This window comes from Babylonia areolata, chromosome 28 (genome assembly GCF_041734735.1).
Source record: "Babylonia areolata isolate BAREFJ2019XMU chromosome 28, ASM4173473v1, whole genome shotgun sequence".
NCBI classification, from domain to species: Eukaryota; Metazoa; Mollusca; class Gastropoda; order Neogastropoda; family Buccinidae; genus Babylonia; species Babylonia areolata.
Window position 1 is genome coordinate 8,071,498 of NC_134903.1, and position 7,076 is coordinate 8,078,573.

Genomic DNA, 7,076 nt, shown 5'->3' on the forward strand with positions numbered 1-7,076 from the left:
GTAACCCAACGCGCATAGTCACTTATTGCCACACAGTTTGAATACACAGTGTTTGGATCTATATCTACCTTACCTGGTCTTCTTGATGTATGCTGATGGTGGGTTCACACATTTGTTGTTGTGGGTTGGTTGTTGTTTTCTGTGTCATTATTGTCACCGGAAACACACACTAGCGTTTTAGTCTATATTCACCTCTTAGTTTATTCTGATGGTGGATTCATATATACATCAGTTTTCTTTCCAGTCGTGTTCATTCCATCAGCTCTGGTTTCGTTTTAGGTTGTATTTTTGTTGTTGTTTTTCTTCTTTGTTTTGTGTGTGTGTGTGTGTGTGTATGTGTGTGTGTGTGTTTTGTATTAGTTTCTCTGGAATACACAATGTTTCAATGTGTATCTGTCTTATCTGTTCGTCTTGATTTATTCTGATGGTGAATTCATATATATATATATATATATATCGTTTTCCAGCAGTGTTCATTCGATCTGCTCTGGGGTTTTTTTTTGTCTTTTTTGTTTTTTGTATTAGTTTCTCTGGAACACACAGTGTTTCAAGGTGTATCTGTCTTGTCTGGTCGTCTTGATTTATTCTGATGGTGGATTCATATACATCGTTTTCCAGCAGTGTTCATTCGATCAGCTCTGGTTTGGGTTTTTTTTTTTTATAGTCTTTTAGTTGTTTTGTTGTTTTTTTGTTTTGTTTTTGATAAGTTTTACTGGAATACACAGTATTTCAGTCTGTATTTATCTTATCTGGTCGTCTTGATTTATTATGATGGTGGATTCATACATTGTTTTCCAGCGGTGTTCATACGATCAGCTCTTCTTTTTTTTTTCTTTTTCTTTTGTATTAGTTTCTCTGGAATACACAGTGTTTCAAGGTGTATCTGTCTTATCACTTCGTTTTGATTTATTCTGATGGTGAATTCATATACATCGTTTTCCAGCGGTGTTCATTCGATCTGCTCTGTGGTTTTTGTTTTTTGTTGTTGTTGTTGTTGTTTGGTGTGGTTTTTTTTTGTGGTTTCTTTTTTTTGTTTGTTTGGGTTTTTTTTAGGTTTTTTTGCTGTCGTTGTATCATGATCATCATGGCGATGAAGAAGTGAATGATGGTGATGATGTTCATCATGATCTGTTGTCATCGCCATTGCTGTCGTTGTATCATCATCACCATGACGATGAAGAAGTGAATGATGGTGATGATGTTCATCATGATCGATCACCTTCGTTGTTGGTTATACTGGAAAACCCAGGGACACAGTGGTATGTTTGTCAAGTTGAAAATTAACAAATAATGAGGCCAGGAGATGAAATGATTAACAAATAGTAAAGAGTGGTAACTCTCTCCATTCACAAGGTACACAACTTCAAGTCACTGTCTTTGCTGCTGTGTGCACATGTCAAATGATCGGTTTTAAGGACAGGCCCGGCGCTTCCTTTTTTTTTTTTTTTTTTTTTTTTTTTTTTTGAGGAAGTGTCTGTTCCAAGCGTTTGTTCCAATGTAGCTTTTATTTACCTGTGTGCTAGCTGAAACGGTAGCGTAAGCAGCACTGACTTGAAGTTGTGTACCTTGTGAATGGAGAGAGTTACCACTCTTTACTAATGTTTGTCAAGTTAAATCTGTGAAAATATTGACGCCAGAGTGATCACCCATTATTAATTTTGTGAGCTGCATTATGGTCAGAATGCTATGAGTTTTTTTGTTTTGTTTGTTTGTTTGTTTTTTGTTGCTGTTTTTTTTGTTGTCGTTGTTTTTTTATCTGCATGACTATTGTTGTTGTTAACATCATCCTCTTCCTCCACCTCCTCTTCATCCTCCTCCTCCTCCTCCTCCTCATTATCATCACCGTCGTCATCATCAGCATCAGCATCATCACCGTCATCATCATTCTTCTTCGTCGTCTTCTTTTTTTTCTTCTTCTTCTTATCATTATCATAATCAGTATTACTATTATTGTTATCATTATTATGATTATTATCAGTAGTAGTAGTAGTAGTAGTAGTAGTAGTAGTAGTATTGTTAACATTATTATGATTATTTTCATAATTACTATTATTATCATCATTGTTATTATTGTTATCATCACTATTACTGTTAATGATGATGATTATCATCATTACTATTGTTATTATCATTATTACTATAATTATCATTATTAACATCAACATCATTATCATCGTTATTAGTAGTATTAGTAATATTAGCATCACCACCACCACCACCACCAACACATTATCATCATCATTGTTGTTGTTGTTTCGTTGTATCTCCTCCCTTGTCTTGTTAGTGGTTTAGGGAAACCCCCACCCCCCACACACGCCGCCCACACCCACACCCACCCCCCACTCCCCACACCCCATCCTGGTTAATTCGTGATTTCAACTGGTGCTTTTACTTATTACATCTTCTTGGAGGCTGAACCTCTTCGACGGAGGGTCCTCCCTGCCAGGAGCCATTTGCATTGCTTGGTTCTAACTTTTTGACAGTTATATCATAGTCTGTTGTGTCCGACTATGACCATCAGAACAGCAGAGGAGGCAACTGCTATTCCGACTATATGGGCTAGAGTTTGATTATAGTGGAGAGTGTCTTGCCCAAGTACATCCCCACTCTCTCGGCCAAGAGGGTTTCAGGACAGTCGGCGTTGGGATGGTTCCCAAAGGCCAACTAGCCCACAAGCCCACAAGGCTGCAGACTAAGAGCCAGTGCAGTTTTGCAAGGTAATGTGTGTGTGTGTGTGTGTGTGTGTTGGAGCTCATGTACGTTTATATGTATTTGACTGTACTTTCATATCTGTGAAACTGCATGTTTGGTGCATTTCTGTTATGCATGTGTGGGTGTATGTGTGAATGTGTGTCGTCATATTTTACATTCATTCGCTTAATTATCACCATTGTTGTCTTATTTATTTATTTATTTATTTTTTATTATTATCATTTTATTAGTATTACTATTATTATTACTACTACCTTTTTCTATATTATAATTATTATTTATTTATTTATTTATTTATTTATGTAAGCTTATCTATTATTTATTCCCCCCCCCCCCCCCCCCTTTTTTTTTTTTTTTTTTTTTTTTTTTTTTCTCAAGGCCTGACTAAGCGCGTTGGGTTACGCTGCTGGTCAGGCATCTGCTTGGCAGATGTGGTGTAGCGTATATGGTTTGTCCGAGCGCAGTGACGCCTCCTTGAGCAACTGAAACTGAAACTGAAGCAGTTTTGCCTCCTAGATTGAGAGTCATAGTCCTTCACAAAAGACTAACTTGTAAATGGTTTCTCATTGACTGGAGAAATCATTGATAGTACAGCTCTCACTTTGCTGTTGGCCCAAATGTAAACTTATGTCAATCTGTGATATAAGCCGAGTGTTAGGCCTTTTGACAGTTACACGTGACTAAATGTCTGCGTTGACCGAATTACGCCATTGGTCAGTTCCATACTCACACACAGTTAGTAGCAGGTTACGACCATAACTAGGCTCTTCCGTCCGAGCAATGCAACTGGCTCTACTCAGGCTGGACCGTTCTATTGTCTGTCTTGGTCTCAATGGTGATGTTGGGTGCGTTCACAGCAAAGGATTGTTTCAACACTATCTCCAGTTTCTTTGGATTTTTGTTGTTGGGTTGTTGTTTTTTTGTGTGTGTGTTTTGTTTTTTTTCAGTTTGTTTGCGTCATTGTTTGATGCGTACGTGTTTATTTGTATATATATATATATATAACAAATAAATAAACGGCAGTAGTAATGGGGGGGGGGGGGTGTCGAAATTCTTGCAATAATCCACGATATATCTATTTCACTGACTTGTGTTTAGAACAGTGCGTGGTTTGGTTGGCGTGGACAGGTGAGTGCATGAATGTTATTTTCCGTCAATTACGTGTAGTGAGGTATAGTATAGTCTATCACTTTGGTGGGAAACCATTATTTTGAGGCTCACCCAAAGCGTATTTCTGTCATTTGAACTGACAGGCTTTTTTTTTTTTTTAATTTATTTATTTATTTATTTATCTATTTATTTTTAGTTTCAGTGTTATGTTCTAATTTAGCAAGTGAGTCCTTTTCCTATCTGTTTCTTATTATCATAATCATTATCTGGTTATTTTGTTTCGGAGTTTCATGTTTTAATTTAGCTAGTGAGTGTTATGTTTTAATTTCGCTAGTGAGTCCTATTTCTGTTTGTTTCTTATTATCATGATGATAATCTAACCATCCATTTTCCATTCCATTCATTCTCCTGCCCGGGATGGGCGTAGAGGAGACATGAGGGACGATTCCGTAGTCAGACGACGCCATCCGGTTCTATCTTCTGCCTGTCGTATCAGCGTAGCGCTATCCATATTGGTCCATTCCTTGATGTTGTCCATCCAGCATTTGGCTTGCCTCCCTCTTCGCCTACCACCCTCTAGCGTTCCCTGTAGAACTGTCTTTTGCAGTGAATTGTGGCGTGTCACATGCCCGAACCATGACAGCTTCCTCCTTTTGACCACTGCTAAGAGTGGTTCCAGTGGACCCACTAGCTTAGTTATTTGGCTCTTGACAAAGTCATTGGTCTTTCTGCCCTTCCATGAGATTCCAAGCAGTCGTCTGAAGCATTTTGTCTCAAACGTCTGGACTTTCCTAGTAGTCTCTGCTGTTAAAGTCCAACTTTCACATCCATACAGCAGTATGGATAGCACCAGGGATCGGTACAGTTTGATCTTTGTTGGAAAGCTGATCTCTCTGCTCTTCCAAATCTTGCTGAGCTTAGCCATTGCTGATGTTGCGATCGCTATCCTAATCTTTATTTCAGTTGTTGAGCGACCGTCGTTTGTGAGGGTGGTGCCGAGATATTTGAAAGCATCCACTTCTTCAAGTTGTTGTCCGTTCATGAAGATTTGAGCTTGGGTGTTGGTTGAGCTGTTTACCAACACTTTGCTTTTCTCGGTGCTCACTTCCATTCCGTATGCACCTGCTCTTCCTTCTAGTCTCTTGGTGAGGTCTTGTAGTTCTTTGTTGCTGCCTCCTAGTAGATCTATGTCATCTGCGAATCTCAAGTTGTTGATGATTCTTCCTCCTATGGAGATGGTAGAGTGGAAGTCATGGAGGGTTTCGCGCATGATGTTTTCTAGGAAAAGGTTGAATAGTACTGGGGAGAGCAGGCAACCCTGACGGACACCGACTGTGGTCTTAAAGTATATTCCGATTTGGTTGTTGAGGAGGACTGCGCTGCTGGATGTCTTGTACAGCGCCTGAATGACTTGGGTGAGACCCTCCTCGATGCCAAACTGTCTGAGTACCTGCCACAGTCCATCATGCCACACCCTGTCAAAGGCTTTCTTGAAGTCCATGAAGTTGTGGAACAGGTCTCTTTGATGTTGCAGGTGTTTTTCCATCAGTAATCGGCAGGTGAAGATCTGTTCTACTGTGCTTCTGCCTGCTCTGAATCCGGCTTGTTCCTCTGCCAGGCGTTCTTCAGCCTCTTTCTTGAGTCGGTTTAGAATGACTCGAAGCATGATTTTGCTCGTGTGGCTAATAAGACTGATTGTCCTGTAATTCTGGCATTGGCGGAGATTCCCCGTATCAAGTTTGATCTGGAGAAGCTTAAAGACCCGGAGATTGAAGAGGTCTTCCAAGCTCAGCTCGGGGGACGGTTTGCGGCACTCAGCCTTCTGGATAACAACATCAACGACCTCACCAACACCTTCAATGAGGCAGTCCGTGAAACAGCTGAAGAGGTACTGGGGCGACAGAGGAAGAAACACCAGCCATGGATCTCTAACGACATCCTTGACCTGTGTGATAAGAGAAGATCCCTGAAGAAGACGAAAAACACTAGCCCTAACGAAGCCGCACAGTATCGTGAAACCAATAAACTTGTGAGAAAAAAGATGGAAGAAGCCAAAGAACAATGGATCAACGACCAGTGTGAGAAGATCGAAAAAGGAATGGAAGGAGGAAACAGCAAATTTGCCTATGTCACACTGAAGAAACTCACCAAGACGCAGCAGAACAAATCGTCTGTCATTGAGGATACCTCAGGCGAACTACTGACAGAAAGCTCCGCTGTTCTGAACAGATGGACACAATACTGTCAAGAATTATACAACTATCCCATACAACCAGATGACAGTTTGATTGACAGAGACATAACACCATCAAGGGAACCTTCACCCCTGCCAGTGTTGAGGGAAGAAGTGGAAGAAGCTGTACGCAGTCTACCAGCAGGAAAGTCACCTGGAGCAGACAACATTCCGGCAGAGCTGCTCAAACACGGAGGGAATGAGCTGGTCACAATTGTAACAGCAATCTGTCAAAAGATCTGGGAGACAAAACAGTGGCCCTCAGAATGGACTCGGTCGCTCATCATCCCCATACCAAAAAAGGGGAATCTCCGCCAATAATCTAACCACCTGGTTTAAAAAAAAGTATATATATATATATATATATATATATATATATATATATATATATATATATATATATATATCCTGCACTGTTCTTGAAAAGTTCTTTAACAACCTATGAAAATATGTTGTGTTTTGTGTTTTTTCTTTTCCTTTTTTTTTTTTTTTTTTGTTCCTTCGCAGCATGATCTACCATTCTGGCAGTTCTCACATGTTCAAACAGCTTGTCACCAACACCACCACCACCACCCTCCCCCGACCCCTACCCCGGCCCACACACCCACACCCACACTGCCATTTTCTGAAGTTTTTGGTGACACTGTTCTTTTCTTCTTTCTTCTACTTTCAAACTGCCTTGTTCAAGTTTTGACACATATTATATAATTATGAATATATATATATATATACACTTTACCTTTATTGCTTGACACATGATTATTATATGTATATGTTATACTTGCCTTGATTATCCCCTTAATCCACGCCTATCCCCCCCCCCCTCCGGAACTCCCACACCCCACACCACCCCACTTTTTTTTTTTTTTTAAACATGATGTTGTTTGTGAAAGTTGCTCATTTCGTGTTGATATCTGTGTGTGTATCTTCCATCATCTTTGGTGGTTTCTGTTTGTTTAGGCGTTTGTTAGTTTATTTGTTTATAGTTGTTCCTGCTTGTTTTTGTTGTTGTTGTTGTTGT